At 45.6% G+C, this 12,486-nt stretch overlaps 1 pseudogene; it reads left to right on the forward strand.

The window, feature by feature from the left end:
• The first annotated feature begins 8,178 nt into the window (after positions 1 to 8,178).
• On the forward strand, positions 8,179 to 11,801 carry LOC120840849 (annotated as a pseudogene).
• Positions 11,802 to 12,486: the final 685 nt, after the last annotated feature.

Here is a 12,486-nt window from a genome sequence, read left to right on the forward strand (position 1 = left end):
CCTCGACCACCAGGATTGGAGGTCACGCCTCAAGATACGGACGAGAGATCATGGAGGCCTTCGCCATGCACTACAGTCGCAGCAACTTCGGATCCCCGTCCATAGGCTTATCCAGGAGGGAGATAAACTTCCTGGGGCCAGAGCTGACGTCCCTCGTTTCAGCGGCTCCGAGCGATTAGATATCTACCCCACGGGATCGTCCCTCATTTCCCTGGCTCTACACTCTCCCCCATCGCTTTCCCACTTTCCAGTGTAGCGTCTTTCACCCTCCCCTCCTTCACCTATATATGCAAACTTCGGGTCAATAAATGTTGTTGCTAGTTGGAAGTCTTCGTTGTCCGTCCCCCCTTTCTGTGTTTCTTCCTCATGTCTAAGTCCATGTAAAATTCGCGCTGTTCCATTAGGAACACGAAACGCCAGACGGTGGCAGTTTACTTCGCCTCTTGCCCGCGCGACACCGCTAGCGAGAGGCTGTCGTCTAAGGCCCCTGTATAGGGCTTAGCTGTCCCCGCTGTCAACCATCTCCCAACGACCTGGATTGATTCGAGTAGTGGCTGCTTAAGTGGCTTCAGATCAGTTTCGCTCTTTCGTTCATTTTTTTTTTCTCACTCCCTTCTCCTCTCCCATTTTGGAAGTGACGACACCGGATAGAGTCTCGCGTCTACTCGGCCGGCCGTAAGGAGTTCGGGCAGAAAAGGCGGCGGAAAGTTGCCGATGCATGCCGGACAACCACTATCCGAACGGTGCGCGGGCCTGAAACTGACCACGCGAACACTATTGCCGGTTTTTCTGCAAAATAAGTTGCGGGCGATTTACCACTCGAATTCTCCTTGAGAATTAAATGAGCACAGCGATTTTGTACTGATTCTAGAGCATTTATTAGTTTAAAATGACCGAGATAGGTTTCATATAGGAGTATATGGTTATTTACAGAGAACAATTATTTTATACCACAGTTTGTTTCAAATAACTCTGTGTGAAGTTAGTGTTATTAATCACATAATCAACGTGTATTTGAGCGGAAGTATCTGCAAATATACGAACACCCAAGTAATTATACAAAGATACGGGAAGTAAGGGGACGCTTAAAAAAATAAGAGGGTGGAGCACGAGATTTACGAGACGCTCTCATCGCTTTGCATTTAGTCGCGTTTGCGTTCCATCTCCCACAAGTCAAAGATTCAACAAAGACTGAGTTGATATCTTCTTGTAAATTGAAAGCATCCAAAGTGTTAGCAACCTTCAGATAAGAGCAGAATCAACGGCGACTAAACTCATGGAAGAAACAAATGGAACACGGCCAATATTTGATGTATATGAGAAACAATAATGGACGCAATAAAGAATCTTGTGGTAAAAAATAGTTACCAGAAACAAGCGCAGATATCTTATCGTTAGCGGTTACGGACTGACATTGGTTAGGGAGCAAGCAAGCTTTCCAGGACAAAATATTTGCATCAAAATTAATGCTTAAGTTTTAGCAGTAGGAGCTTGTGAAAACCTTTATTGAATGATTTCTAAAAAAAATGGATATATACAGTTTACCTTGGACCCTCTGTCGAGAGCTAAGGGTAAATCATGAGCAAATGATAGAAGTTGAGTTTCGCAGGAAAAGCATTTTCGAAAGCCATGTTGAGCAGTACTAAAGAAGAAGTTAGACGGTAAAAATGAACTAATTGAGAATAAATCACATGCTCTAGTACAGGGGTGGCCAAACCGCGGCTCGCGAGCCGCATGCGGCTCTTTGCTGGTCCAAGTGCGGCTCGCGGATCCCAAATAAGGGACCCCCCCCCCCCCCCCCCCCCGCCCCTTAACGCGTTTCCCCAGGAAAAAAAGAAGGGATTTCAGGCAGAATAAAGTGTGGCTCGCGGTTTGGCTACTTTATTACGTATTACTTTACTACGTATGAGTGCACAAGGCTGCACTGTCGTACAGCCTTGTGCACTTATACGTGCAGTCAGACTCTGAAAAAATTTAAATTTGCCCCCCCCCCCCCCCCCCCCCCCCCGCGGCTCTTGGAAGTTTCGTGGTTTAGTTTGCGGCTCTTAGGCCGGGTCAACCTGGCCACCCCTGCGAGTCTAGTACATTACATGGGATGCAAGTGAGTGATATCGGAGGATAGTTATCCGGGTAATGTTTAATACCTCCTTTATGAAATGGCTCCACCTTCTCAATTTTTGAATCGCCAGGCAAAACGCCAAGACCAAGCGACTGAGAAAAGATTTGCTAAACAACAATATTTTTTTTTAGAAAATTCGAGTTAGGGCCAGTAAATAAAGAAAGTTTTGTGTTATCGATTATTTTAACTACACCAAGAGCCAATAGGATCAACATCAATGGGCTCAATCGTCAAATAAAAACATTTCTTCGATATGCAGCTGGCATATTAATTAAATTTGAGGACTCAATAAAAGCATAATCCAACAAACGAGGGCATTCATTACAAAATGTAATCTCTATTTGAATTATTGAGTGCAATTACAGATTGTCTTTTTTTCTTGATGACTTTTCAAAAGGGTTAAGAATGATTAGCTAGCTGTATACAATTTGCACCCTCTCACGTAGTCGAATGTTGCAATGGCGAGTTGAGGAGATGAATGCATGCTGTTTGTAGTTATTTTTGTTCACTCCGACTGCCATTACATGAAGAAAAAAAATCTAAAGCGTGTTGCTTAAGTTACAAACGCCAAAGGGTAAATATAAGCGCTACGTACTGAAAGTAGAAATATTGCTGCGTCCACCTAGAATCTAACACACCCCAGCCCCTTTCCCTGCCTCATCGCCCGCACCCCTATTGAAGAAAATCGTATGTACGAGACGTTTATATGAGTTTATCAGACACGAGAAGAAACGAGGTTCTTATTTGATACGAGTACTTATAAGAATCCTCGTTTTATACGAGGAGATATATAAATTATCGTTTGATACGTGGACTTGTATGATTTCTCATTTAATATGTGGATTCGTATGAGCTCTTATTTGATATTAAAACTCGTTCAGGTTCCCATTTAATACGTGGAGTCGTACAAATTTCGATATCGGAACCTGTACGGATTCTCGTTCAGAAATGAGGACTCATTAACTGAGCAGGTTATAAAATTCATTTTAGGCATTTCATGTGCTATACACATTTGCTGGCTCGACAAACGAATCTCTCGGAAAGTCATCCATGGGTTACCTTTATTTTGGGCAGTGCCCGCTCCGCAACAGGGAACTGTACAGCAGCTGCATAATTAGGTAGGCAATGCTGCCACCACTAGCTCTCTTTTGGGTGCCTGCGCTGCCGCCACTGCTGCTGCTTTCTTCTTGAGCTCCTTCTTCACCCTGCTCCTCTTCTCTTGCAGGTATGTTGCGACGTAAGAATTCATCTTAGCCATTCTTTTTTCGTTACAACTTCTTCTGGCCCTTCACTAATGAAGAAGCCGAAGGCCACTGAAAAACGAAAGACTAGAAGGCACAACTATTACAGTCATACACGATTATAATTAACTCACATAATGGGAATTATGCCCTATATCGAACCAAAACTCACCGATCGATATGCATGTAAACTGTATATCTCGAATAACGAACCCTACATCAGATATGTCAAACTATCGAGTGGCGGGCCGCACTTTCCTGATGCACGCAGCAGGCTTCCCCGCTGTACACCTCCGGAGAGCGGTGTGCTGTGCGCGCTCCTGATATAATGGGGTAGGCTTCCCCGCAGACAGCGGTGGCGCGCTGGCGCCTCCGACGCCCGCGCACAAGCACATGGTGCCGAAAGCACCACGTAAAATAAGAGGAACGGTCATACTCATTCATTGAATAGACCTATAACTTTTGGGTCACAGGAATGTTTAGAGCGTTCCTCTGGCTAGGTCGAAGCAACGCTTGCCAATTTGAAACCAGAACTCTGCGAGCTCAAGAAAGCGTGGAGCTGGTTGGCCTTTGTGTAGGTGCCAACCAGTATCCGTGGGTGAGCTGAAGGACGTCGAAATTACCGCCGAGTTTGTCCGCATGCGGCTTGTGCACAAGACCGGAAAACTCGGTTGTGTAGGCATTAAAAACATCGCATCGCACCACTCCCGACCTAGAGCAAACCAGAGTCTCATGGCGCTTGACCGTGGACTTGCGCACGCGGAACCCAATAGAGTAGACACGGTGAAGAATGCCGTTGCAAGGTATGCTAGGCATGCTATTAGCTTAATAAACAGGCTATGCTGAACGAGTTCTCAAGACCCCAGTAAATAAATTAATGGCTTCAAATACGAGTTATTATGAAAGATCAGCCACGCAATAGAAGCTCATGATTGTGCCATCTGCACTGCATTTACACAGTTTTCGAGCTGTTTGTTATAAACAAATTCCACTGTAGAGCCTGGTTTTTAAAACAATTGCACAAAAAACCTTTTCTAACATTAAATTACGCAATTAATGACACCTGAGCAAGATGGTTGCTGGATGCAGTTTCCAGCAGCACATATAGCTTTACATCAATGCTTGCTTTACGTGGCAAAGATTTTCACGATCACAAGAGCAACGAGGCATTGTCAAAGCAAAGAAATTAAAGAAGTCAATCACAAGTGGGTTGCAGTTACAAGTATGAATAAAGCTGATAGTAAGTTTGGATGAAAGTGCAAAGTCACGTAACCTGTAGCCAACTCAGAAATCAGTTCATGCTCCAGAAAAGTTGTCTCTTCAAAACACTCTTAAAAGACTGCATGGTTATTTCGTACGAAGTAAACATCCGCCCTCTCCATCATCTGCTTCGACAAGGGAAACCTTGATTGCTCAGAATATTTTGTTAGTGAAAAGCAAGCTTGTACCTACCCCGAACGGCCTCCAGCTTCTTCGAGGCCTCCAGCTTCTTCCAGGCAAGCATGTCTGACCAATTTTGAGTCGGTGTCAGATTCATCGGCACAGGGGTTAAACTGCGCTGCCGTCATTGACACACCACTACCCAGATCAATCTGTAGAAACGTTGAGAATTACAATGGTTGGGATTAGCAGTATAAAAAGTTATCACTGTAGAAGAACTTCACTAATATGTTTCCCCGGATGTTACGTCACAGAATCCCCGTCCCATTCAAGTGTCGAAAACGTAGGTGTAGTAATTGTTCGGCATGTACTTTCAAGAAGCTCATGCAGCCATCTATTTCACAACATGCTTATTCATTCTAGCTAGAATATACACACACCGACTTCAAAACCGCGAGCGGCTCTTGAATTGGGTGAAGAAAATGCAGAACTTAATAAATATATCAAGGCCCCCCTAGATTTGCGGATTGTTTAAATTAGGTGAGAACCTAATAATGGATGCCATTAGAGTTTCAATTGTAAAAAGTTAATAAATAAATTTTGGCTAATTAGTCCAAATATTGCCACGGTTATATATCCACCCATCCAATGTCTACCAGTCGCACCAACAGACTGTGAAAATGGCATTCAGACTGCAGTGAGCCCGTATCTAAAAATAAAATTTGAATTAAAAAATGTACACCAGTATACTGTACAATAACAAGGGTACGCCCATATCACAACAAGGGCCTAACTCCGAATTTCGGAATGTTCCCAAAATAAGCCAAGGACATCAAATTTTTATTTTATTTTAAACAAAGTTAAAAAAAAAATTAAAGGATACAGCATGCGCTTAGGTTCTGTGGCAACCTTGCCGTCGCAGCACCAATCATAAAGGTAATGGCTAGCGGCCGTTATTTTCGCGACCAGTAAGAGCCAAAGCACAGGCTTTACCGGGAACAATGAATATAGCCGAAAGATGTAGCACAAAAATAGGAGGCGAACGGCGAAGGTGGCAAGGAATGCAAAAATAAGGTAAAGCGATGTTTGCTACATTAGACAAAATTCTGTCTGGTTGGGGGAAGTAATTATTAAAATAGGACGACCAACCCCATCCCCAAAATCAGGGGCCCAAAGTTTCGCGGCCTGTTCGGCCTCTTCTTCAGGGGCGACTACGAAGGAAAGGAGGAAAAAGGAGCTGCAATCTTCTTTTTCCTCTATGGCAATGGCAAATGGGCCATGGCCGTTTTTTTTTTTTTTTTTTATGAGACGTTGTGGAGCCCATTCCTGTACATAGACGGAAATGTGCCAAGAGACCTATTAATGTTTGTTGGCGTGGTCTGAATGTGCCAAGATTCAGAAAGAGCCTCGTGCGGGTATTAGTTTCCATGTCGAAGATGTGTGTGTTAAGACAGTCAGTGCGGTGGTAATTTTTTTTCACAGTGTTCAGCAACCGCGCTGTGGTCATGATTGAAGTGGCGCACATCAACCTTGTGTTGACGAATCCGCTTGTGATAGTTCTTTGTTTCCCCGATGTACGAGGACGGGCACTCCGCGCAGGGAATATCGTACACCATATTTTGCGCTTTCTCTTTAGGGGCCAATCTTTTGGCCGTAGCATTCAGCGTCCAAGGGTTGAAATTAGCTTGTGTCCAACTGAATGTCCTCCTTCACTAGCACCCGCGCCAGAGCTTCACTTGTTCTTTTCACAAGGGAACAAGTGAAGCTCTGGTACGGGTGCTAGCGAAGGACGGTCCAGACAAAACACCAAGCCTCAACCTATCGTACGTCTATCCTTTGACGCCATCGCACCAACCGGGTCAACAAAAAAGAATGGAGGCCCCCTGTGTGTGAAAGTGAAATAAACATCCCTACCTACCTACCACTGAAAAGCGATCGGGGAAAATACTACAACCTCAGAATTACCTTCACTGGTTGTTCTTCCCGGTTATCGTGGATGATGCGAGGAATTCCAATCCTCTGCTTGATCATTGAGCGCAGCAAGAGGTCTTCGGTTTCTGAATAGAAGCACAGTTCTTTTAGACAAGGTCAATAGCAAAACCACATGCCATGCACCTGACGGCAGTCACGTGCAAGGCATGTGACTGCCGTCTTATCAACGCAGCTTAGGGTGCGTTGTCACGAGCCTCCGCGAGCGTTCCACATCGTGACATTAACGCTGTTGAAGGTTAGCTGCGCGTACCAAAAACGCCCTTTTGCAGTCCCCTGTTACGTTAGTGCAAGGCATCTTTACGAAGTTTGCTGCTGATTCCTACAACCTGGCGACTACACATTATCAATAAAGACTCATGCAGCAGACGGGCCGACCCCGAAGGATAACGCGTGAGTAGAGGTGTCAGCCACTCGGAGTCTACAAGCACATTAACCTACAGGGTCGGCTCGCGTGTGGAGCCTTGGCCGAGTCATTTGTATCCAAAATGGCTGCCGATGGGCGCCGCCATGTTGCACAGACTAGCGGCATCACATTCGTAGATTTTGTGATCGGTGCCCGCCTCGATGAATTATGCGCCAGCATTAACTTACCTCCAAGCATGACGACTTTTGCTTTGTAGTATCCGGCCTGACTACCATTCTTGTCTACCCAGAAGACCATCTGGGACTTCTCGTGGTCAAAGTTGTCTGCGTCCCCCGGCGCGAAACGCTTGATCAAAGTCGTGAGTAGCACGGCCTTGTGCTTGTCCTCATAGCGTACGTACGGGAACATGCTCGCTGATGACGAAAGAACGCTACAACGAACCAGCTAGAAGCGATCGTTGAGCAGGCGCGGAATAAGAAAAAAAGGACTACAAACACGGCACGACGACACTGAAACAAAGAACAAACGGAGCGAAAAACAAAAACTATCAATGTGGCCAAGCCGTAGTTGTCGTAGTAGCGAATTTAATTATCGGCTAAAGGCGGAGAAGTGCTATAAATTTATACTACCAAGGAAATCGCTGAACTCAGAAGTTTTAAATGAAAATTTAAAGAAATATTTAAGTCGTTATTATTAAACACATCGTTCTGGAACGACGGTGACGACGGTGTAGCTAGGTGGGACACCTGGTGTTAACGAAAGCTCAAATATCGGCTAATTTGAACTTCAGCGAATTAAAATTATTATTTTACACAAACTTTCGCTTCGTAATTTGATATAATGCTATATAATAGTCACATTGTTTGATCTGCGTAATATGTGCACCATTCGACCCATGGATCCAACCTAATCCAAGCTCGAGCCGTTCCCTGGTTGTTGGGTCTCCCGGTTTCCGGTTTTGCTGCGGTGTTGTGTGTTCCCTTGTATTGGTCGCCTTCGTATTGCTTATCGAGGCGTCAGTTCCATATTTACAGCACATCTGAAAGACTGAACCACGACATGACTCTCTGGTAACAGTTGAAATGGAGAACCTAACCGGCCGACCAACAAGAAGGAAAAAATACCTCGAAAAGTGTGCGGAGTGCGTCGTTCCGAAATCTACGCGACATTACCACCACCAAAAGAAAGCGCACCTAGCCGAATCTGCTTTGGGTTTCGCAGCTGCATTAAGCTTCCCATCTGCTGACCAACCGGGGCACTTGGCGCCAGGCGTTAGCTTGCAGCAACGTTACTAAAACACTCAGTTGGGAAACTCGCCGTCGAAACCCGGGCCGCTGGCGTCCACCGAGACCGAGCTAAATGCGACAACAGCGCCACTCTTTTTCGTTTGTCTGTACTATGGTCCCCTTGAGCTTTTTGAAAGCCTGTTTTTGCGTAAAAACAAACGGAAAAGACTCTTTTTGTATGAAATTTATTGGAGTTTAGTACCAAATGATGGGCGCGTGATGTTTTTATCATCTTTAGTTCGCAAGGTTTTGCGGAACAATTAATATTGTTTTTATAAAACCATGCCTCAGCGGGCCTTTCAGGTAGCGCGTCCCGACCTAGGTGCATTTTAACTTCAGTAGTTCAACGCGGCGCGTCCGCCGGGGAGACAGGGGTTCACCCCTGTCAAAGCCAAAAATAGAAGTCACGTGCAGTTTCTCGAGTGGCCGCTGCGGGAGAAATGGTGGCGTTGTGTTCGTCATTAGCTCGGTGCTCGGAGACAGATTGGGGCCATATTTTTAGGGCTGTCTCTATGGGAGTTTCCCAACTGAGTGTTTTAGTAACGTTGGCTTGCAGCAACCGGCAACACCAACCGACGAACAACTGCAGTTACCGCAGGAGAGCACCGCTGTCGATAACTCACAACAGCGCCCCGGCGATGGTGGCGTTCAATCCACCGCGTCTTTGACCGAAGACGAACACCACTGGGAAGATCAAGACGGTTGGGGTGCTGACCCACAATCAGACTGGGACGGTCTGTCAGACTTCGGAGATTCTGACATTCTTGGGCCGTCCTACGAAGCCTCCATTGAAGAGATTGTACCGGAAGATGACGATAGCTCCAGGGCTCCACGAAACTTTCTTTCTGACGACCGTGAAAATCTAATGAGGAGGTGCTTCGCCCAAATCGGCATGTGAACACTGCCTCACTCCAGCACGACTAAAACCAGTGCCGTGGCCAGGCTCATGTCAATAGTTCACGCACACAATTTCACATGGGGTGCGCTGGACGACATTCTGAAGCTACTAAACAAGATGTTTGGCAAAAATCAAAATGTCTTGCCAAGTAGCAAGTACCTATTCCGAAAGCTGTGAAGCCAAAAAACATCCACAGTCTCAAAGAAGTACTACTACTGTGAGCGTGCAAACCGCTCTGGGCTTCTTCAAAATGACGGCGCTGGAAAGTCGGCGTGCACTTTGTGCAGCACTTCAGCTGACGAGGAAGCAGGGCGCAGCTACTTCACGATTGTCGATATCAGTCAGGAAGTGAAGCACGTGATCGCAAAACCTAAAAAAAGAGAACAAGAGGGACAAAGGACAAACATAAATCTCCAAACACAGCTAGGTAACTGGTGAGCATCTGCTCACCAGTCACCTAGCTGTGTTTGGAGATTTATGTTTGTCCTTTGTCCCTCTTGTTCCCCTTCTCCAGGGATTATATTCGTCATTCTTGTCCAGCTCGCTTGCACCTTTGCATTTAATTGCATTATAATAAAAAAAAAGAGGTTTTCAGTAAGAATCTTGACGCCATTGAGACATCACTTTCGAGCTCATCGGTCACGGACATCTCCAATGATTATGGGTATCGAAACCTCAAGGAGGCCGCTGCGGTGAAGCCTGGAGACTTGACATTAACCGTAAATACACCGACGGGATCCCTGTGTTCAAGTCGTCCCGGTCTTCCACCTGGCCGATCCAGTTCACAGTCACTGAACTTCCACCAGAAGAATGGTTCCGCAACACAACTTTTGCCGGACTGTGGTTCGGAAAAAAAAACCAAAACATGAAGCTATTCATGAGCAAGTTTGCTGATGCCGTGACGGACATGGACCCGATCCAGTGGATGTATGGAACAGCAGACGACGAGTCACAAGTTCGCCTGATCTGTTGCTATGCAGACGCTCCTGCACGTGCAGCGGTGCAGAACCATGCCCTGCATTCGGAATATTTTGGATGCCCGTGGTGTCTGATCAAAGGGGAGCATGTGGCTGGTAGGCTGGAACTATCTACATCTCCTCTATGTGACATAATTGTGCAGTGCTGGGGGTTACTCCTTCTTATTGCTTGCCTCGAAGTACCACTTCTATGGTGTAAAACAGTCAAGCGTTGAAGTTTAGCAACCAGCATGGCTGGCCAAATTACATCAGTTCAAGCTATGTATATTTTTTATGTATGAGATGCTAGTACAGTTGGCATCAAAATGAGCTGGCTCGTCGGGACGCTGGCCGGAGTGGCAAAACTCCCACATGAGGCATGCCCGTCGCGATACTTCGTTGAGAGCAAGGCTAGAAGGACTGTCGCGATTTCGTGAACAGGGAAGGACGGTAATAATGATAAGCGGCACATCTAGGGCGAGCTTGGTGCCACTGTTTGTACATCAAAATGTTCGTTTTAATATGCGTCATCTGAGAGAGCCACAAGCCAGCCATTGTTTTGTCTTTTTTTGTTTAAGGTCACTTCACACATTATGGCATGGAATTCGCGCAGATAGCTCATAGTTTTGAACTTTGCTTGAAAAAAGAAAAGAAAGGGAGCAATTCCCAGAATTCACATAAGATTAACAAAACAATTTCTTCCCCTTATTCTCAACACAAAAAGGAGACAATGAATGGCGCACGGTTCTCTTAGATGGTGCCTCAAACCCTACAGCCAGACATCTAAAGAAGGTTGTTAAGTTCACCCTATGTTTCTGGCTTATCTTCATTACCATCCTCCCCCGCATATGAAATTGCGGCAGCCTTCCACTCCCGCATTCAAAGACTTATCGAGACAAGGGCGCCCGATGCGGGATTTTTGCCGCTCCGACCAGCATTCCAACAAGCCAGCTTACTTTCACTGGCTTTAAAACTGCAACTACAACATGGTTCATAAAGCAATTAAAAAGTTGACGGATTTTTGTTCTGTGACGGTTATCGCCTTATCTAATATCTGTCGAGCCTTGCAAACAAAAAATGAAAACTGCGTTCACTTAACTCTAGCGCCCTTTTTTAAGAAATTTCGTTCCATAGAAAAAGGAATTCTCTGTATAAGCAAGTTTCGAAAAGGCTAGAAGGAATGGAATATTGTGTATGTAGTCGTGAAATTACATTGCGAAAGTGAGACTTGCGGCTCAGTAGTATTATGTGTGAGTATACTTGTATCACGCTTGTGCCCGTATTGTTGTGCAAAGTGTGTAAAATGAAAACTCAAAACGGTGCATTGCCTATTATATGTGTATTTATTGGAGTTTTGGTGTCTCAGCTAAAAGGTTGGCTTTTGAGATACCTGTGTTAGCTGTGGAGCTATCTCTAATAATGATGAGATTCATATGCTATAATTGCACCTTTTTATTTTTGCAGGATGCATACGCTACGTGCAAGAAGAGGATGAACCGGCTGAGAGAACAGCGGAGTCCATATCAAGGGACGGAAACTTGCGGAGCGATTCCGGAAGCCTGTAGGAGGCATCGAAGGACCATGTACGCTTGCCAGTGTGCTCAAAATCGACCCCGTCTGGGGGTACCCTGTTGGTTACATACATTATGTGCTACTTGGTGTCACACAGCAGTTGACAGAGCTCCATCTAGGATCGACGAATTCCGAACAGAGATTCTACATTGGTATGCCTTTTCGTAAACATAACCACTCGCAATCTTTTTTTCTTTGGATTTTTCCAGACAGTTTTTTTCTCTTGTAGTGGTTCGTTTGAATTAGTGAATACAGAAAATATTGCCGGAAGGCCGCTACATTTAATCATGAGTACATGAGAGCAAACAAAAAAATTGGGGGGCGACGACTCAAAGCATGCTGTGATTGCACCAGCAGCTGTTGCTTTGTTGGAACTTGTGCTTTAGAAGGAAGCATCTTCGGCCCATCTTTGCTGCCTTCTTTGTGCCTCTTCCTCGTTCACATGGTTCCACCCTTGGCACATTGAAATTGCCTCTCATGCATAATAGGCACGGTCCTGTGCTCTGCTTTTCTCTTCTGTGATTCCCCGCCTATACTGCTCAGTGTGGCGCGGTTGCCGTTCCCACTCCTCAGGCGGAAAGCAAATCTTCCATTGTCTGGCCATGCCTGGTGGGGGGGTGGGAGAACTGAGTGCCGCAGAACCTTGCAGCTGCCAGTGCAAAATGTGTCAATCGCACG

The sequence above is a fragment of the Ixodes scapularis genome, unplaced genomic scaffold, assembly GCF_016920785.2.
Source record: "Ixodes scapularis isolate PalLabHiFi unplaced genomic scaffold, ASM1692078v2 PGA_scaffold3__209_contigs__length_174095766, whole genome shotgun sequence".
Lineage (NCBI taxonomy): Eukaryota > Metazoa > Arthropoda > Arachnida > Ixodida > Ixodidae > Ixodes > Ixodes scapularis.